General features: G+C 37.8%; 1 protein-coding gene across 1 annotated transcript in view; it reads right to left on the reverse strand.

Moving 5' to 3' along the window:
• Positions 1-22,898, reverse strand: part of MIPOL1 (mirror-image polydactyly 1) — a 205,431-nt gene that overhangs the window by 39,600 nt on the left and 142,933 nt on the right. The gene's annotated exons all lie outside the window — the stretch shown is intronic.

The raw sequence follows: 22,898 nt of genomic DNA on the forward strand, positions 1-22,898 counted from the left end.
GCTATCAGATTTCTTCCAAGAATTAGGGCACTGTGTTTTATACACAAACGCATCTGTTGTAGATGCTCTACAGTTTATTTGACTACATGTTATTCTTACAACCAAGCTCACTTTAAAATGTTCCTCTCATGTTTTGACATTGAATTGGCTGTAGTAGAGTATTTTTGTCTAGCATTCACAGAGTGAGACTATCCAGCCCTGAAGCCTAGCTTCTATGTAAAATTAATCTGATATTTTAAAAATAATTGTATTTTGTACAGTGCTTACTTTACCATACTAGAAGTTGCAAGAAAGGATTTTGCTATCTTTTATCTGCTCTTTATTGCCAATTCATATCCTTTGGCCATTCTTAAATATTTGCCAATGGCTTTAGTTAACAAAATAACTTTAAGGTAGTATTTGTAATACTGTAGTTATTCCCTACAGTAATAGATTGTTTAGGTAACACTGCAAATACAGAGGGAACCTTATCTATTAATCGAAGACAGAACTGGCATCAAGTCATCAAGAGTGACCTCAGTATTTGAATATAAAGGATGTTTAAGATGGTGCCAACACCTCCACATTGTACAGCATATCACAGAATCCCAACTGCCTTCCCTGGGCAGCACTAACATGATAACTGCAGCCAAATGGATTCTGGCTCAGCTGAACGTGGCAGGCAGGCAGGAGGGGCACCGGCAGCCCAGGGACAAGATGTTTTTCTACTTTCCCAGATCCTGGGCTCTTTGATGGCTGCCAGAGGCCTCTCCATGGACATAAATGAGTGCAGGGGTGTGCAAGTGGGTGGTGTAAAGCCAGTGATGCTGGCTGTTAGCTAGCTGGGAAATTGCCTATGTCAGGGATTTGCAGAAACACAAACCAGGTGGAATCAAGATGGAGGATCCTGTCCTAAATGTCATAGTGGCTTACTTTTCATACCGTCAGTATGCTTTTGACATCAGTTTTAAGAACAGTGCACTTTGTCTTCAAAGCTAAACATAGTTTAGAAAGCAGTAACTGGTTGTGTGCTGAATTAATAGAGCTTTTGGTACACCAACTAAACAGGTAGAAAATGGACACAATATGTATTGCTTGTGCCTTTTTGGTGATCCTTGCCAAGAGTTTCATTCTGAACACTGCCTCTTACATGGAAACCAGGTATTGTGGTATTGGAAATGTGGTATTGTTATATGGAAACCAGGTATTGATGGACATTAGCCTTCAGAGCAGGCATGTCAGGATCAGCTCCTACAGATCCACACATCTACCGCCATCCAGGTCTGGATGGCAGCTCCCTTGGCTCCTTCTGACTTCACTGTACTTGGCAGCATGCAGTACATGGCTGGCTTGAAGATCTAGTCTCCAAAATGCCAGCCATGGAAATCTTTCCTGTTGTCAAAGAATGTGCATGTTCAAGGGTCAGGCATTTCTGCTCTGAGACTTAAATAACATCTCCTGTCACCGTAGTTTGAACTTAGACTTGCCTGCAGAGCTAAGAAAATCTAGCAGAGATATCTTTGTTAGAAATTATGCATGAAGTTAGGGCTAATTTGGTTTGTGCCTTTAGTTTCTTTTACAGCCTCTCACTGGTAAGGATAATGGCTTCTGATTTCCATTTTATGTGTGACCTACACACAAACAATTCTATTTGGAATGGACAAAATCCTTCTACAAAACGCATTAATACTAGTGTATCATCTCTTGTATCGGATAAACTGAAGTAATTCAGACAGAACAAATAAGAATCCTGCCCCTGAAAATTGACATAATCAGTGGAGCATCCACTCAGTAGAAAGTGATACTTCATATATACATCCACCCATATATCTATATACATGTACATAAAATAAATCTGATAGCACAGGTATAGATCACAACACGGGCATCAGAATCACCTGAAAACAAGTTCAGTGTAATGACTATGTGCTGTTGACTTTTATTTTTGTCTCCAGGGAATACTGTTTACTTTGCTTTAAAATTTATATGAGTCATTTTGTTACATGTGCCTTTTTTAATTAGTTTGAAGGAAACAGTCATTTGAGAAAGAGAGCGGAAATCAATTCTGATTCGATACTGATAGCTACTGTGCGATGTAAACTGTGTGTTCTTTCTAATTAAATGTAAACATGTTCGGTTCTAAAGTCCAGCAGTGATGACAACAACTACTAGAAAGGATTGCTTAAGCCCTGGTCAACTGATTCTTGTGAACCTTTTGTTCATACCGTAGGTGAGCTTGTGCAATCTGTCGTAGGGTGATCACCAGTTGTAACTGACTTTATTTTAGGTCATCTTCAGAGAAAAGACTTGACAAGAATGTGGAGCACTCTGTAATACCTCGTTACCCATTAACTACGTCCTTCTGATAGCTAATCAATAGCATTGCATGGAGCCAAACACACTGCACTGAACTGCCCCTCTTCCAAAAGCCAAGTCTTGGTAAATATTTAATGGCAGTAAAGGTGTTTTGACTGTTATCAATCTGATATGTTAAAGAACTCTTGAAAGAAACTTTATCTTGCTTCTTTCTGCATAAATAATTTGTTCAGTTACAATTTTAGTCTTATGCAAAAGCACTTAAATTAATGATCTAATGCTTTTAAATCAAAGCTTTGGACAGAAAAAATAAAGTTTCAATGCCCATAACACACACACACACACACACAAAGAAAAAAAAATCAAAGTTTATTTCCTTGATAAAATGCCAACTAGAAATATACATCAAGGAACCCAGCCCTTTATACTGTAGTAGTAGATACTGTGCCAGACTTGCTCAAAACCTGTTATACAAGTGCACATTTGAGATTTTCTTACAAGGCTTCAGTTTCTGTAAAATTCCTAGCTCTTGCTCACATCAAGATGGCCTAGGATTTTTAGTTGCTTTTCACCAGGGAAAAACCCAACCCTTTATACATTAATATCCAGTGACTTTTTTTCCCCCATAGAGTGAATACTCCCATTTTCAGATGGGTATATTCTCAGCTAATGAGTTTTATTAAGTGTTATTTTATTTTGTATTTTTCTGTGCAAAGCAGTTCACTTAACAGATAAACACTTTTATCCTGATTCTTTAACACCTAGTGCATGTAAACCTCTGCTCCAGCCAGGTAGGATCTGAATGTCTCCTAAGAGAATTACATAGGATTATTCCATACCTCTGTGCTAATGCCACAGGGCAGAGGATGGAGGAGTCTCCTGATCCCCTCAACCAGTACAGTCTTCCAGCCTTCTCTGCATGATTCAACTTCACTATGAGACTAAGCATATTGAAGAAACTGATTCAGGAGTGGATCCAAGCTTTTTCTTGGAAAATGATCTGGGAATAAAACATTGATAGTGTTTCAGCTTCCAAAATGTGAATCACCATAAAAGTTTTCCCAGAAGTACTATTTTTTCTCCCCAGTGTTTAAATGGTCTCTTTAGTGCTCTTGATGCTATTCAATAGATTTCCAAAATAAAGATCACAGGAATAATTCCCAAACACTGGCGTAGATAAACTGGACAGCCAGGAGTTTTCAAATCAATAGTAATTGTCTCTGATGAAAACAGCATTAATTAAAATCATAAAGGCCTGTAAATCAATCAGGCAGTAAAGTGCATGGCACTATTCAGAAACGACCAGCTGAAGAAAGCCTGTTGCTAATAACCTTAGAAAATATCTTGTATTTAGTACAATGTTATCTTTATAAATCAGACATGATTGTGAATTTTATTGCTGTCCTGATTTGCTATTGTGATCGCATAGCTTAACTCCCCCACTGAACCAGAAAAGCAAGAGGCAAATCTGTCTCGGACACAGGGCTAGAAGCCAGCCCTGCTTTCCAGCATATCCAGGAACATCCAGCTGAGTAGATGGAAGAGAAGTGTCTCTCCAGGAGAATGCAATTAAAAGAAACACAAAGAATGGAAACGTGTTTCAAAGATGGAATAACTAAACACATATGGAATTTGAGAGAGAGATGATCTAATGGATGAGATGAGTTGCCCTAAAGCTAGAAACCCGGTGTAACTGACCTGGGAAGGGATTCACATGAGGCTCTGCCCTCTTATCATTGCCCTCAGTTAGTGAATGATTCATCTGGGTTAAACTCTCTGAATATCTTTAAAAAAACATATATATACATTTTTTCTTGAGTATACTTCTCCCCATACCCAGAAAAATAGAGTGTACTTGAACAATTTTGTCTGATGTTTCTCACAAGTGTTACTGAAAAATATTAAGCAACTCTGACCATGGTGGAACAAGGTGTCCTGTGCTCCAGCACATGCCTGGCTGTGGTCACCAATGTGCCAGGAAGTGAGGTACACTGATGTACTCTATGTGAGTGTGCCCAGCACATGGTTTCTCTGCTGTCAGTACTGTCAACAGCAATATGTGCCCCTCTGAGATGGCTGCAGTCACCAGGAAGACTGCAAATGCTGCAGTCTGAAAGCCCTCAACCAGGTTAGTACAGATGCCTGTAGTGTCTACCTTAAAACTATCATGGCTTCTCCTTTGCAAAAATGGAGATGGTTTTGGGACTGCTGTGCAGAAATAACCTAGAAAGTTGCCTCCTGAAAGCCATGTGAATGACACAATGGCAATGTATTGCTACTCAGTAAGCCATGTCTTACCTAGCTGCTGCTGCCAAACCCTTATTCATATATAAATCACACAGCTCCTTGGACAGTTGAGCACTACGAAACAAGCCAGTTGAAACGATGGCTTAAATGATAAAGGGAATGCCTGGGAAACTTAATATAAGGGAAGTCTACTTCTCTATTGTTTGTACCAATGCTTACTGAACTGATGGGGCAGACTTGTCTGGGCCATTCTCCCTAACGTGAAACAAGGACATATGCTGGGGAATGATTTAGTGGACTGGGGATCAGAGCTCTGTCTTGAATTCCCTCTTCTGTTTCACATCTTCTGTGTGGTACTGAACAAGTCACAACATGCACATCTGAGCCTGCCATGATGAAACTGGGAGAAAAATGCCCTTCCTTTGCTTTTTGTCCTTGTTGAATTCAAAGCATTGTGGGGCTGGGATTGCTTCTTGTTATCTATGTGTGCCACATCTGGAATCCTGATGCCCCAATCTTGGTTCAGATCTCGGCACAAATTATTATTCACAGGAAGATACAAAACAGCTAATTAACAGTATGCATGTGTTGGTGATGTATGTCAGCCTGCTTAATTTTAGGAGACAGATCCAGGTTTAGGACCTTTCTGGAAAACACACTATAGCTTCTCACAACGAGGCAGTTTTTGCCTCCCCATAGCAGGTTCAGCCACCATTGCCACCAATGTGTAAGGTGCAAGCAGTGACAGCAGCCTCCCGCCTGCCATGAGTCCAAGAGCTTTGTTACCCAAGAAGGTGTTCCTTGCATCCTTCCAGAGGAAAAGGGCCATCAGCTGGTTATAGCTCACCGACTGAAAGCCAAATTGCGTGATTCACAAGCCTCGTGGAATGTGAATGATTAGACTGGCTGTTGCTGAGAAAAGTCAGTAAAGACAGAGCTTCAAAGTATAAGGGTTGGAAAGATGCTGAAAACAGATGCTGAATTGATTTTTGTATCCTAAAACTTTTAAACTAGCTCCCTCACCTCATTTCTTTCATCCCCATGAGTTTCAACCACTGGCCTATTGAAATCAAATCTTTAAAAGAATAACATTGTTGTGCACTTAATTCAGTCTGAGTGAAGAGGAAAACAGCAGTGTTAACTTCATGAGGCAGGAGTTCATGAGAAAAACTCCAGCTTCTTCTTTTGGCCAGCATATCATTTCTCCATAACCAGCAGGTAAAAGTGAATCATTGTAGCAGGAAATGTATTGGTTGCACTGAACCAAAGAATTAATTATTTTCTCAGGACCTGACAAGGAACCTGAATGAGCATGAAAGCTCTTGTGAAATACAGCTAGCACTGAACTGACACTTCAATTTAAATTTATTAATTTTTTAGACAGGAAAAGGTAATGTGCTATACTTCTACATGTTTAACCAATCCTCTGTTCTCTGATAGGAGCGGAAACATTTGCTCAAGAAGGAGAACTAAATTCCTATGTCACGATAATCCTTGTTCTACTGTCACAGCTGTAGAAGTATAGTAATAGATCACTCCTTTGGTTAAAGACAGTAGGGAAGAAGAGCTAAAAGGAAGAATAGGTATTTCTGTAACTTGACTAAAGACCTTAGGATCAAAATCTAGCCTCTGTATTATTCCCTTTTCCAGAATATGATTGAAACAGATTGTGATGTCAAATGAACCTGTCTATCTCAGAAGTAAAAGAAAGAAAAAATCAGATGTTATGAACTGTGTTACCATCCATCTTTCAACTCCCTTGTCTGACGAACAAGTGAAGGACAAATCCACAGCACTTCTTTCTCCCTGGCAAGAGCTGCCCTCTGTTCAGTCCTCCTTAATGATAGTTGAAGTCAGTGCATTTCTTGTTGGGGACCAGGAGAAAGCCTAGTAAAAAATGACTTGAATTTTTGTATCAAGAAACTGAAGGCTGAGGCCATCAGTAGGTGCTTACACCATTCTCTGTGTCTAATAACAAAATGCTTCCTGAAAATCTTCTTCCTTCTGATCTCTCGGAATGGAACACCAGAAGAGAAAAAGCCCAATAAAATCTTACTTTATACATTCAAATAGAAGAACAAGAAGTTCCTTCAAGAGTTGAAATGAAATGAAATGAATAAAATAAGCAACCATATATAATCTAGATATTTGAAATTTTGACTTTGCTTATCTCAGTGGCCATGGGTTAGGTATGAAACAAATCCTTCAGGTTAAATTTTGAATGCAATGTACACAATTTTTGCCTTAATGAGATATGTAAGATCACATCCTCCAAATCAAGCCTATGATATGCCCTTAAGTTATTTTTTCATGGACAGCGGGTGAAAGGATGTCATTCCTCTGTTTAATCAGGAGTTAAAGCGTGTACAGTAATTCCTTATTTTCTCAATATTCCTTCTGACAAAGATAACAACCATAAGAATGGTTCCCAGCTGGCTAAACCTGACATACAGGTTTTGTTAATAAAAAAATGCATGACTTAATTAATGAAACGGATCTATTAAGACTGTCCCCCAATCTACTACAGTGGCCCCACCTACAGCTGAACTTCATATGACCTATGTTATGCAAAAAGAATTGTAATAACTTGCACTGGAAGCTGTTATAGAGGAAAGGTTGCTATGAAGAAAAAGTATGACTCAGAAATGCATACAATGCCCCTAGAGGAGAAACCTTAGTATTTTCACTTTTACTCAGTGTTTTCTTTACAGTGTATAAATAATTGAAACTATTTTGTTAAACTGTGTAAAATTATTTCATCAAGAGTAATTATGTTTGATCTATTAGCACCTGATACTATCTATTGTCTAAATTGCTTGCATTCAATCCACGAATTAAGTCAACAGTATTAACGTCCATTACTGAAGCATTAGTTCAGTAAAAATCATTTTGAAGTGTTTTACATTATTGTAACCTTCCTCCAGGTTACATTATTGTAACCTTCCTTCAGAATAATCTTCAAAATAATTATCATTATATATATATCTTCTAGAGTTTTTAAAGGCATGTTTTTATTTAAGTTTGCAAATCTTAATCAGGATCTTTAAACTCACAGTTTACCTGTTTTGTTCTGGCAAGCATAAATCTGTAGCAATCTACTCATTTTACATGGTTCTCTGTTCCTGTCTAGCTGTCCCACACTAAATGGCTATCCAAATTCTACTCCATCAACTTTGGCAGGCTCAACACCTCCTTCGCTAAACCAGTTTTCCCCCTAATCGTAAAGAGCTGCAGTATTACAAACAGAAAGAAGGAACTCTGCAGCATTTCTACAACAAAGCTATGTACATATATTCCTTGATTTGACCAAAAATTTCACTAAATCTGAACTGCACTGACATATTTAGAAAGATTTTCTGTCTTGCAGCATCATCATTTCAAAGCATTTCAAATACTTGCTGCTTTTTAGCAGAGGAAATATTATGAACTATTTGAGATTACATTCTCACTCAAAGCAATGAATGCCACAGTCTTCTCCAGAATAAAAAGCTACTTTCTCTCCGTGGAATAGTAACTTTACAGTAATTTAGAGGAAGCAGGAGAAACAGTTGGTCATTAAACATTAAATGTATTAATGAGGCACTCACAGTATATTGTTTGTCTGGAAAAGGCAGTTCTGTACTTGCATTTTAGAAGGCCTGCTGCAATACAATAGCTACTGTGATAAATTTAGGTTTCCCTCACTTAACTCGTAGCAGAATGTAATAAAGAAAACTTAAATCAATGTATTTTCCAAAAATGTATGAGTAGCACTATTCACATCTTACAGAGAGGGGAATCAAGAGGCAAAGAAAAAACATTCCAAAAGAGGCCCTTCATTTTCACTCCTCAAACAGAGACCTTTAGGTCTTTATATTTACAGGTTTCCGACTTGCAACTCTGGATGAAAACAATGGTAAATCAGAATACTCAAAGCAGAAGCCCCCGTAAAACACTTTGGCAACATGTAAAAATCATACACCACTGCAGATTCATGCTGCTCTAGAAGTCCTGCTTGGTTCCTAGAATCACAGAATTGTAGGGGTTTGAAGGGACTTTGAGAGATCATTGGGTCCAACCCCCCCACTAAAGCAGGAAATCCTCAGACCTGAGCGTACACGTGGAGCACTCTGTGGCATTTTCTCACTACATGGCATCTGGAAACAGAGTTCAAGAAAACGATCCAAGAAAGAAGTGACACAGGCTATGTAGGATGCTGGTTTTCTTAATAAAAGGATTTATATGATTCCCTGGAGTAAAAGGAAAAGTGACTAATATGATGTCTAGTACCTTAGGAGGTATAGAGGGTAGACATAATTTCTAATGAGAGAAATTAATTGTCTTCTCCCAAGACAATATGAATATCTTCTTTCTAATTTCCTTTCCTAGTGCTAGTTCTTCAGGAACTATCAAACCTTAAAATCATAGCACTTTGATGAAGTCTTTGTGTATCTCCTTACCCTGAAGTTCTCACTCATTTAGGTGGTTAGATCAACTGCCTAAATTTTAGGAGGCACAAAGAAATAGTAATAAAGAGAAAGTAACAAGACCACATTAGAGCACACTGAAATGGGACAGAGTCCAAGGTAAATGTATCTGTTTGTAAAGACCTCCAGAAAGGGAGACATTAAGAGGTATGTCCACTACGTCCTGAACTTTTAGTGTAGACTATTGTGTTGTGCAACTTACTCCAGGGAAAATGAGTTGTTAGTTTTGTCTGAGGAAAAAAGGGTTCACAGGAAGAAGAAGGTTAAAAACATAGAGCTGTATGTTTTTCAGTGAGAATATGATTCATTTCAGAAGTCATTTCTAAAAGCAAAGAATATGATGGGTTTATTTGGTGGACAAAAGCTTTGGGAAACACAAACCAGATATTTAACAACAAAAGAAAAAAGAAATCAGCTCACCAAAATAATGAGAATGCAAAATCTGATGTATGTTTAACAAAAGAGAGTAACGACTTGCCTGTGCTTATGATAAGTAAAAATCACTGGCTGTTAAAACCGAAGCACAGAAAAAACCTTCAGGGAGAGACCATGGGAAAGAGAAATGAAGTATGACATTCTCTGAGTAACTATGGTGTGTCTGGGGGAAGAACTTCAGTTGCTGGCCCCATCAAGTACTGACAAAAGGAATGTGAGAACTGTTCCCAAGGTGAAAGAAGACAGGGTGAACAATCCAGCTAATGAGATCACACTGAGCTAATGGGATCACTGTGACTTGCTTTGCTTCTGTTGATGTATGTCAAAACTGATTTTATTTTTTTTATTTTGTAATTTATACACTCTCTTTAAGTTAGCAGTGGGCTAAATCTTGAAGGACTTTTGAGAAATTGGGAGAACAAGCATACCTTCAGATTTTATGTCTTGTATAGAGTCTATGGGGCAAGAACACCAAGTTCAGAAATTCACAAATTGTGAGAAGGGTCTTTTCTCTGTCAGAGAAAAAAAAAACACACAGAAGGCTTGGACTTGTTAATACCTTATTGAACAGACATTTATTGCTACTGCTCTCACATAGACACACAGAGGTTACAGACACTTTGCATTTGCACAAGCCCCCAGTTGCTCTCTCTTGTAACCCTGCTGCAGACAACAGAATAAACCCTACTGCGCTGCAGCACTGAACCACACTATGGCACATTCATAATTCACAAGTACTGACAGGACTCGGGAATGCTATAAACAATATTATTGATTTCTAAAAGCTCTGAGAAACTTGCTTAATGAGTCAGTATCTTGTTTAGGGTATGCTGAAAGTGTTCTGGAAATGATGCTAGGCCAACTCAGAAGGTTTTAAGAATAAAATAGAAGAGGTTGAAACAGTCAAGTGCAGATGCCTATCATTTAATCCTCCACTGAGTGGCTGGTGACCTGAAGGGGCACTTTCAGGTCCCTTCCCAGCCCCCTAAATGCAAACTCAGGTGCCTGAACTTACATATTCAAGACCGAAAATTTCGGCCACACTGTTTAACAGGCAGATCTGCTGGGAGGTCTCTTGTAACCAGATTTTTTTTTTAAAGCCTTATATTATTGGACAGATACTGGCCCAAGTCCAATCCACAACTGCAAATCTGAAGAAACAGCTCAGAGGAAACCAGCAGCCTTATTAGCTTTTAAAGATTTCATTTTCAAGAACTCAAGACCCTTTATTGACTAATGAAAGGTTGGGTCCCCAAGCCCACAGACTGATGTTGCTTGGAACATATTTTAATCATTTTGGAGTGCTAGCAGCCATCTGTCTAAAGAGCTTTGATCACATAAACGCACTCTGAACTGCAGCTTCTTCTGACTCCAAACCCTTTTCTGAAAGCTAAACAGAACCCACAGGCATGGCAACTTCAAGACACAATTCAAGGCCTTATGATGTGATAAGGCTGCTTTTATTATTTAGCACATCATTAGGTTTAATGACACCACAGATAACAGATATACTGAAAAGATACCATTGTCATCTCCTGTCTTGTAACAGTAATATCCAACTGTGAGTACACTTTGTTTCTACCCGACACTTTTTTTACTATGTTATTTTCAAAGAATAAAATAAAACTAAATGAAATAAAACATTTTTCTCCTGCCACAAGTGCCAGAAATACTAACAAAACAAATACATGACAAGTAAATAATAAAAAGTCAAATGATCACCCTTTTTTTTTTTCACTACCACTTTCCTACTTTGTTTTGAAAAAAAGATACAGAAGACGAGCAAACAAATCGCAAATAAACTACTGTATTTATGGTTCAGTCTATTGGCTGTTGGGCTGATACTGTTTACACATAGTAGTCTGGTTTGGCCAGTACTGAATACAAATTTACACTGAAAAGAGAGAGATCCCTTACAGTTACAGCTTTTATGATGTTAATATTTACAAACATTTTACACAATTGTCCTAATTATTTCATACACAAACTCTTGAAACAATTTGGGCACCTCAAAGCTTACTTTGTGGTGGCCAGTGTTTTCTTCCTGCTGTCTAGTGAATGATGCAGATACACGCTATTAACTTCACAAGCTTAGAAGCAACAATGTAGAGCATGAATCAAAAATCTTGAAATTATCAGAGCCAAGAAATTTCTCTCTCAAAAAAAGCAGCAGCCCTAGAGACTAAAAAGTGGCAAGAACTGCATAAAATTTCCTCTCCTGAAGACAGAAGAGACACAGATGGTGGATTCTGTGTTGCAGACCTTGACTTCATTTGCTCTAATCACCATCAGCCTCAGTGGACTGCACCCTGGGATTCCAGGACTTGTGGGTTTCTCTTCCTTCTGAGATCTGATTACTGGCCCTTCTATTCACTGAGGACACTAGCCACCAGTTGCCAAAAGAAAATGTTGCTATCAGACACTGCAATGTTGTATTTCTCAGTTCAGTAGCCTTCATGCTAACTGTGGCCAGTTAGGTGTGTGAAAAAGGAGAAATTAAGAAATAAAGCCCTTACCAAGCTTTAGGGCATAGTGAAAAAAAATTCTTCCTGATTCCCAAGCACTCTTTCAAACCTACTGCAGATTAAAAAAAAAAAAAAAGTTCAATTATATTAGCTAGAGAGGCTGTGAAGAGTTTTGCTTCTGACGTGACACAAGAGGAGACCCCATGTGATTGTCTGTCCACCTGGCAGAGAGGGATTTTTCAGGCTGCAGTATGGCAAAATGTTTTCCTTCAGCAATTTCTAGTCCCTTGCCTACTAATGCTTGTTCCTGCTTCTGTGTCACTGTTTGCCACCACTTCTGTGTTGCCAGTGAAAACACGTGGGTGGTCGTGCTTTAATCTGTATTACTGATATAGAACAGGTTTAAAGCAGACAAAAACAAGATGTGAAGTAGCTCAGGTAGGGGAAGAAGTACTTTAAAATCACTTTGATGTCAAAGAAAATAGACCACTGATTACTCACTTGGCATAATTTCCTACCTGCCCTCCTCTGGCTTTTCCTTCAACGCTCACAGCCAGACAAGCTTCTCTGCCAGTGAGACAGCAGTGCTGCCCTGCTGCATACATGTGTTGGTCTTGGTGGCAGTGGAAAAAAACTAACAGTGTGCTCTGGGCCAGTTCTCCTTCCCCTCCTAACAATATGAACCACAGCTTATAAATGAAAAACATTACTAATATATTGCATTTTACTCCAATATTTCAGAGTCTGAGGATTGTGCAGATCCCAGCAGGCCCATTTCTTCACTGGAAAACTGACTGAAACCTTCAAATCCATCCCTACACCTGACATTAAAAATGAAAGCTGTCACACCTATGCTGGCAGAATTATTCATACCAGATGAATAACACACCATTATGTAATTCTGGACATAACATTAAAAACCCCCAGTTTCCAAAACACAGATCTCTATCTGTTAGCTAGAAAAGTAGCTTGGGGATGTACAAACAGAGAACTTTCCAGTGAAAGGCATCAACAGGACACGCATGTAGCAACTCAGTAAAACCTCTAAATAAACCCAACACCAACAAACAAACAACTGAATAGAAAAAAAATATCTTACTCTCAGCTTCTCTGTTAACACAATAGGTAGGCAGTCCTCTGGCTCATTTTCTGCCACAGGCAGAGGATTTCTCTTCCCGCCTGAATTCTTACTTGTTTCCTAAAAAAAGTTTTCCAGTGACTCAGCTGGGAGCAGGGCTAAACCCAAAGTAAGGAAAGTAATGTTATGTCTAGCACTGCCTGAAATTTCTTCATGCGGACAGTCTTCTCAACAAACAAATGTTTTTTAACTGGCAGATGTATGTTCCAGTGAAAAAAAAAAAGTTGGCTTCCTGTGGCAAATTTCTAAGTGAAAGTTTTCCTGTTACCTTCACATTTCACTTTAAATGCTGTTTTGCTTCAGTTCTTCAACTGAAGAGAACTGAATCAAAACATAAGTCAAAATGATCTTTTTTTTCACTGAATTTAATTTTAACATAAAAACATGTCCTGTGAAAATCAACAGAAAACAAATGGCATTTAAAGTCCTTCTGACAAAGTTACTACGTTATTTCTAAGTATCATATTCATAGCAAAAGAAATTCCCATTAATACAATATTTTCTTGGAAAGTCAAATTCTTTTCATTCTAGTTTTAGATTTTCTTCAGAATTTCTTACGGGAAAATTTGTCTTTCAAACAGCTTATTACACACATCTTTTTTTCTGTATTTCTCTAACTTGCTCTAGAGAAGGATTTTTCTAATCCTGTGTCTGTTTTCCTTCCCTGGTTTTAAAGTAAGAGGACCTACATTTTGATACTCCATAGATCTCTAAAGGCATGACGGAAAATGGTAATACTTCATTTTATACAAATAAAGCTGAGAAAGAGATTAGTGATGTGAATTAACAACATTCATTCAGCATTTCAGTTGCAGAACCAGAACATTTAGCCTCTGGTCACATACCCTTTCCACCAGGTAACAGCCTTCATAATTCTGCAAATGCTCTGTACAACTTTTCCAACATTTTTTTTCAAGTATTCTTACATTATATATAACAGATATTAACTTATCTGATCTCAATATCTTAATTTTTACAAGTACTTCTACAGCAGTATACTTTACATTAATAATCTGCTCCAAACTATCAGCAGTAGTCAGCTGGTTGCTTGTAGGTGGTTATTACAGAGACTTAAAACCTTTCTTCCAATAATTCCACTTTATTAGGCTTTAACAAATTTGAAAAACAATTCCTAGAAACCTCTAGCTAAGTACTTATTCCAAAAAGCACAGAACAAAATTACACTTCTTAGACTTTTCAGCTCACTGAGAAACCAAAGAAGTCATAACAGAAAACCACAGAGAACCAAGGTGAAACAGAGGGGGAAGAGAATCAGCCTGAACCAGGGAGAGCTGTTAACAGAAAGTCAGCCGGCGCTGCATACAGAGTCACAGGACCATATCAGCATCCACTGGCAAGGAATTCCTTTCTGTCAAGCAAATCCCTGCTCTTAGAGAAGAGCAGAAACTCATCTGAAAAGGTCTATAACAGCAACATTGACAAGGTAATCATTCTTTTAGTTCAAGTTACCCCAGAGAAGCAGATAGGAAGAAGTCTGTGCAAGTCTGATGAAATACAGTATAATCCGCTGCAGGGTGCTTCTAGCTTTAATGTTTTTGGCACAACAAAGGACAGGTTGGTCCACAACAAGTTTTAAAAGTTGGAGAAAGATTTCCAACATAACACACTCAGTAACAGACATAGCCCATGGAATAGTACGAGTTAAAACCCCATCACAGAGCATGTTAATCACTTCAGTCCATGTTCTCTCTGCCCACATTCCTCCTCAGACCTGCTGCTTAGTGTTTTCTATTGGCAAAGCACCTCTGAAGGACAAGAGCCAGCCCATGGAAACATTAAGCACAAAGATTTCATGGAATATAGGTCAGACCAATCCATGCCTGAGTCAACAGCAGCACAAGGCAATCTGAGTGTGCTACATCCACCCCAGGGCTCGTTACAGGGATGGCGCAGGCTAGCTTGTTCCACCAGGCAGCTGGGATCTCTGACAGTTCAGTGCTTCCTCTCCCTCTAAGTTTTTATAAATCACTAAAGCTCAGAAGGAAATTATTTTTCCAAGCTGCAACTTTTTTTTTTTTTTTTTTTTTTTTTTTTTTTTTTCCCCCAATATGATGGGAAAATCTCTGAAATCACGTCAGGACAAAAAGAGAAACTTTCAAAAACTTTTGTGTCTGTTTTGTTGTGTGTGTGTCTTTAAATGAATGAGAGAGAAGAAGCTCAGAGACCACTGCTGGCTAAGATATTCCATTGGGAGGTAAAACAAAACAAAACAAACAAACAAAAAAACAAACAAAAACAAACAAACAAACAAAAAATCCCCCCTCCAAACAGGCTCAGACACTGCTCTGCCTTTTCATTGCCTGCCAAATAGGTGCTGTAAACACCAAGCCTATGACCTATACTGGAGCCTCTCTCTACCATCCCTCTTCTGGGCAAATGGTCAAGTGTTAACTGCATATGAGAGTCTGGTCTGCCATACTCCCAAGAAAACTCACTATCCACTGGTTTATAAAGTCAGTCTCCCTGGCAATTATTGCGAGAAAGTAAAGCAACTGCAGAAGGAGACACCAATCAATTCCAGGCTAGAGAACATGAAGTCTAGGAATGGGGCAAGGGGAAGAGGATAATAAATTCAATAAAATGTGAAATACATAAGGATATCAAGAAATACAAGGCAGGAAAGAAAAAAAAGGGGGGCTTACCAGTGGGAAAATGCTTGCAGATCTACAAAGTGTGAAAGACCCCACCAATCTAAAACAGCAATACTTTTGGGTCTGCAGAACTTCAATGGAAAGTGGCATGATAACAGAAGGAGAACTAGAACCTGCAGGCTCTAAATCCCGACCAATTTCAGCACTCAGTTCAATAAATTGGGAGAATGCATATTTATTTAGGTTAAATAAATAAATAAAAAGGGTGGGGGTTAAAACTTTATTTTAATGTTGAAACCTTCCGTAGAAAAAAATCAGTGGGACTTTATATGTAGAGAATCAACTAAGAAATATAGCTGAGGTCACAGCTGATTTTTTTCAGAGTAACAGAAGACTAACAAAAACCTTAGTATCCCCTTACAGAGCCTTTTTTTTTTTTTTCTATATGTTGGGCTGTGTAACACTGTAGAGGGTTAGGTTCCTTCACAAGAAGACATATTGCACTATCTCCAACTGTATAATACATGCAAGCATCTCATCTGTTTGATATAAAAGAGAATCTCTCCTTTGCTTAGAAGTGGGAGATTTACTTAGCTCAAGATTTACATTTGATGTTAGTGTCTGAAAGTCTTGGATAAAACAGAAGTTACCGCTGCAGGGACACAGAATACTGAAAACACAGCTGTTGTCTTCTATCCTGATCTCCCCAGAATTGCTCTGCAAAAGTAACAGTATGTTTACACTGATACCATACATTGTCTGGTCATTCTTCTTAATGACCATAACTAGCCACATTATGGTAAGTTTAAATCAACTAATACTGAAACAATAGCAGTGTCAGAATTACAGTGTGCAGACAGAATGAAAAGAGCAGGAAAATGAGTCAATGGGCATAAAAGAAAAAATGAGGAAAAAAAAACAGCAATGGAAAGATCAGTTCTCTCAGGTAAACTGCAGTGGCAAGTGCTCAAGGTATCTTGCTTTAGCTGCAAAGGAAGGACTGAGATCACTGCTCTGCACTCATGGCTGCAGCCTCAGTCATCCCATTGTAAATGGGTTCCAGTTAATTCGGACTGGGAAGCTGGACCTTAAAGGAGCCCCATCTCCTGCTGCACATCATGCCACCCTGAGATAAATCTGGACTGGAGAAATCTGAAAAAGAGGTGGCAAATCAGAGAGGCTGAAATATTTGAGCAGGGGACAGTCAGAGAACAGTAGACTAAATATTTAGGCAGTTGTATTCTGATTTACTTGCCACTACTGTCCCCGTGAACTACGCAGAATATAAGAGGATGACTACTGATGTTACGTAGAATAATCTATAGCTTATAATAGTCCTTACAACTGGAACAAGAGGACAGTCTAACAGCAAGAATTATGCTGTTAACATATCCTTGGAACAGGGATCCTTGTTACAGGCCCATGGAACAGGGATGAAATGGTATCACTCAAGTATTATAATCCATAACACTGGCCATGAACCTAAAGAACACGTAAATTAACATGCACCATTATATTCAGAGCTTGAACAGAATACAGCCTTTTTCTTTTTCCCAGAAGTGCAAATACTGCCTTGCAAAGCACATTTCTTCATCTATTTCTCCTGTTATAGGGTGATTTAGTTCTGTAATTAAAATGAAAATTAAGTTTGTCCCTGTGCTTATATGTTTTTCATTTGAGGAAATCATAAAAAACTCTTGATTCGTTTCTCTTTCAAGTCTATCAATTTCAATCGTTAAAAATATCAACCTGCACATCATTTTACAACAGACTTTGTGGGAAAAAAATATATGTATCTCCATAAAATCAATTGTTTTTTCAACTGTTTGCTCATGCTACATAAATCATGAATCCCACTTTAAATGAATCATCAGCAGCATCAGAAGCTTTTAGATTAAAAACTTATTAAACCTTTTCAATAGTTTATAAATTTTAAAAATGATACAACTGGTTAGGGAGCAACAATTCTGTTTGCAATGCTGATGGAGAAGCTACCCATGTTGACTGAATGTCTGCTTCTAAAAATATTTCAGATCATAGTGCTTACTATTAGAAGGGGTCTCACTGAAGTTAGACTTCTACTTCATTATTGAAAATTGTCACATAGTTGTAAAGATACCTTTTTCTTGCATGGTGGGTGTACCTTGCAGATCCTAAATACTCTGCAATGTACAGCTCTTGAGACTGTGACATGCATCTGCCCTTAAAACTCCATCTCTACTAACTATGATCTTTCTTTCAGATCTTTACTTAATCTCAGCATCAGGAGAGTAAAAAATAATTTTTTTGATTTTATTGTTGCAAGGTTTTTTAAATGTCTGTTTATTAGGAAATTCACTGAAGTAAATGTACATTTGCCTGTAGCTATTTCTGCATCTTATATGTTTCAACTGCATCTTATACATTTCAACTGCAAATTGGAAGAACCTCTGGATAAAAATTTTTTGCAAAGTTTTTACTGTCCTTCCTCCCCTGGGAACATCAGACTTGGCAAATACATAGCTTTTAGAGTACCGGATTAAATCACAAAGGAAGCTCTTATATATCATTGAAATAACTACTCACAGTTACTACATGCATCCCTAAATTTTACCTTACAACCCTTATTAACTCCTGCTGCTGAACATACCAATTCTTATTCTTAACAGTTTCATTCAAAGATGTGTAAACTGACACAAATATATATTTCTTATACATCTTGTACAGCAAACAATAGGTTTAATGAACTGAGTCTCACTGCCTCTGACACCAACATGAAACCTACAAAAAACATACTTTTAAGTAGATACCCCTACATTTATATTTTGCTCTTTTATCTTTCATTACAATGGGGGTTGACATCTTAGAGGTGTACATTTTGCTGTACTAGTTATACTCTGTTCAAATTATTTGCCTATGAAAACTCCTGTTGCTAGAGATTTTCATAGATTTTTTTTTTTTTTTTGATTTGGAAAAATATATATGTACTTCCCTGTATAGAGATACATTTCTCATACACAGCTGTGCTGTTTTATCTAATATGTGGAAAAAATAATCAGTATGCAACAGCATATATCTCTGTCAGCATTTTTATGTGTTTTTTCTGTTGAAATACAAGGAAACTGATTATAAAAATGGACAGACCATATAACTGAAAAGATTAAAAACATATGACAACATTCAAACAACAGAAGTATGTGAGAAAGTGGTAGTGGGATTAACACTCCTTCATAGTTCAAAACTGATTATTTGGATATAGCCTTCCTCAGTCATTGATCTATGATTTGCATTAATCCCTAGCTTAAAGAGCATTGCGGTGAAACAATTTTCCTCGTAAGCTAGAAACTCTATACTGTTCCTAACTGTTATGCAAATTTTCATTTCTGATATGCATTTTGATGTCACTCTACAGAAAATCCAATTTTCCTTTTGAGACATGACACAGGAACAATAAAAAAAGAATAAACAGAAGCAGAGAACTTGCCCAACTTTATTCTGAGCCAACTTCCTCTCCCTTCTGTGTCTGACTTAGATTTCTCTTCCTTTTCACTTTTTCCTCATTTTTACTTCTTTTTCCGTTTAAAAAGAGACAGATTATTTCTGAGATGTACCATCTTTTAAGAAAGTCAAAATTCATGTGCAAATCAATCTTTTATTGCACAAAGTTCATTTTAATTTTGGTTTGGATGTTCCTGTCTTCCATGAAACTCTTGTTCCAGCTAGGAGTCACTTTCTGCTTCAAAAAACTGGGTTACTCTGGACTTTATTAACTTTATCAATGGAAATCTCAAAGGATGGAGACAGCAAAACCTCTCTGGACAACCTGGTCTTTTGCTGAACATCCCTTGTGTTGAGAAAGTTTTTCCTTACCATAGAACCACAGATAGAATCACAGAATGGTTTGGGTTGGAAGGGACCTTAAAAGACCATCTAGATCCAATCCTCCAGATCTGGGCAGGGACACCTCCCACCAGATGGCCCAAAGCCCCACCCAACCTGGTCTTGAAGCCTGGAACTGTCTTGTTCCAATTCAAGTCTGTTGTCTCTCACCCTCTTGCCATGCAGCACTCTGAAGAGTCCATCCATCCTGACAACCTCCTCATAGATACAGGCAGGCTTCTATTAGGTTCTCTGAAGCTGCCTAAGAAATATATATATATATATATATATTTTTTTTTTTTTCCAGGCTTATGCTCAGAAGCAGTACTCTCAGTCTCTTTTTACAGGGCAAATGTTGCAGCCCCCTGACCATACCATCTGTCCGCTGTAGAATTTAAACTAATTTATATAGCTTTGTTGTACTGGGGGCCTAAAAATGTATGCAGTGTCTAGATACCAGGGATCATCTTCCTTGAGGGGAAAAAAAAAAAAAAAAAAAAAAAAAAGAAGGATTTTTTGTACTTGTTTCCTTCCTTTGAGCATGTCTGTGTATATATACAGTTGCATGTTCACACATACAGATAATCTGGAACTAAATATCTCTTCCCTGATTTTGTATAATGAAAAGATATTAAAGATATTCAGCCTTTTCTGGCTTATACTAATATTCATGAAAGACAGAGCTGTATAAAGATACACATTTTAGTGTTACTGTTTGCACAGGTAAGCCTTCAAAAGTTAACATATGCTGATAGTTGTTACATTTATGCTCAAACCCCTAAAATGTTGCTGTGCATGTAGGCACAGCTTCAGGTATCTATTGTACATTTTAACATTAGCCTCTAGTATTTTTTTCTTAAATTTGTTTCTTCTAGGTTAAAGGATGATGTGGAAGTCTTGGTCCAAACAAGGAAACAAATGAGAAGTAGGAGAAAATACTTTTTTAAGGCCAAGGAATACCTAAGAGGAGAACCAGGAGAAGGCACCAAATGGTGCCAAAATTCCCAAGCTGCTGTCATAGTGGGCAAGGCACCACAGAGATGACAGAAAGTGGGAGAATTTGGTAAAAGAGAGAGGGAACAGTAGGTGAAGTAAATGTGCAGTCTGTGTAATAAGATATCTCACTGCAGTCCTGTGGTTCAGATGAGGAGCGGAACATGTGTGAAGGCCCATATTATGATTCCTGGGGAGCACTAAAGTCCAAAAGAGAAATAACTCCAAGGTAAGGTTGTCTTAAAGAGCAAAGCGTCTTGCCAATTCACTTGGATCAAAGCATCAAACTTCCACCTCAGTCCAAAACAGGCTCCCTGAAAAATACTCTCAGTACTTAATGTTATACCTACAATCAGTAAAAGAAAATAAAAAGACCTAGTAGACATCTACACAAGTAATTCTTAAATAGGCTCCACATATAAAACAGAAAATAAGTTTTTGGTCAGTTAGTTGGCCTGAGAAAATGCATTGTTTTGTCATTTATGATTATTGTCGTCATCTCACACTCGGTCTGATATAGTTCCCTAATGTTTTACACACACATGCCATACACTCTTTTCTTCATCTACTTCATTTGGTATGCATTCAGAGTAATGCCAGACTACTGGATGACAGAGGCTGCAGATGTTCATGCACCATATGTGAAACTGCAACTGAAATGTTAAGATGTTTCTAAGAATCTTTGTAATTCATTTCTAGCCAAAGCAAAAGATAGACCTAAGACTTCAAACATCACTACTTAAGTACTTACAGGTGTCTTTCTTGTTCCCTTTCACATTACTCACCAGATTCAACTCTAGGTGGCTTTCCAAACAGTGTGCTTGCACATGTAGACAGTGTATCTTAAACAGAGAGCTTGTGGAGTCTTACCATGAAGATAATTCAAATACTGTCTGGACAAGGGCCTGGGCAACTGCTCTAGGTGGCCCTGCTTGAGCAGGGTTGGCCCATATGACTTCTAGAGGTCCCTGCCAACCTCAGCTACTCAAGGACTCTGTGAGTTACATCCACTTTAGGATGCATTAGAAAGAAGCATCCTTTAAGGACAGTGACATAAGAGATAAAATCATTTTCAGTGTTCTGAATTACCATGTAACTGGCATAACTTAGTAGTAATAAAAAGTTCTTGACCCACAGGTTATTCAGATGACAATTTTCACACCTTATGAGTAAGTCTTATAAAACACCATAATCAAACTTATAATGAAATTTTTCCCTGTTCAAAGTAAGAGCCATAAATTAATAGTGTGCTACATTGCAATGGTGATTCGAACAAGTCATTATTATATTCTGAGATTTAAAGTACATACTAGAGTTAACTGCAGCTGCTCTCTACTACTCGTGTTAAATATTATATGTTAGAGCAAACCTGACATACTGCATTAACAACTCAGAAGTCAATGACAAATCTCCTACAACATGCAGACCAACACAAGTAAGTTTGAATTTCTGAAATATCAATATAAAAATTGCATTTCTGTTTTTAAATTATTCTACAAATCCCATTTAAGTGAGCAATAAGGATACTATAATAAATTCTTTCTATCTTGGTAAATCATACCATAATTTGTGCACACACTAAATGCTGACCAAATTCATTAAAAGCAATAATCACAAATTGCTTGGGGTTTCTATTCACTATTAACAGGTTTTAAAGAAATGCCTATGAGATTTAGGAACAGAAGTTGTTTTTGAGACTTCCCTCCAAGGTTTTAATAAACTTAATGAGAAGGGGAAACTCTAAAAACCTCTAGAAATATGAGTATTTTCCACTTGTAAATGCTGGAACACTGAAAACACACACAGTTCTGCAACTGCAAATGTTTTTTAGTCATAACTAACTAGTTACCTTTATTTCCCATGAACATAATATTCACACTACATTTATTATTTACCTCTGCAGCCCACATCCCTCATCACAGACATTCAGCCTTCAGATTCACAATTTTCTGCTGTGTTGATGCCAATTCTCTTGCCTCTGACCTGCTGGCAGCTCTGTACACCCTCTCACACAGGAGGTCAGGATGAAATGAGAGCTGTAACCCAACATCACTCCATAAAACAACCTAACTCCTTCACTGGACCACACAGAGCTTTTCCTTAGGGACTACCATCCACTGATCCATGCAAATGTTCAGTGCAGCCATCTAAATTAATGAGAGAATGGCTCTTTCTGTTGTTCTACATACTGCTACAGAATGTAAGGAATTAAAACACGTCCATTAAGTTGGGAGTTAGAAAACAGTGTTTTAAAATTACAGATTATTTTAAAATCTATGTTGATAAGGTTGCATATGTGCAAACAACCAGGGAAGAAATAAGCATTTATACCCACTGGTTCTTTTCTCCTCATTTTTTGAAGTGAATGCATCACTATTACACAGATATT

This window comes from Aythya ferina, assembly GCF_964211825.1.
Source record: "Aythya ferina genome assembly, chromosome: 5".
NCBI classification, from domain to species: domain Eukaryota; kingdom Metazoa; phylum Chordata; class Aves; order Anseriformes; family Anatidae; genus Aythya; species Aythya ferina.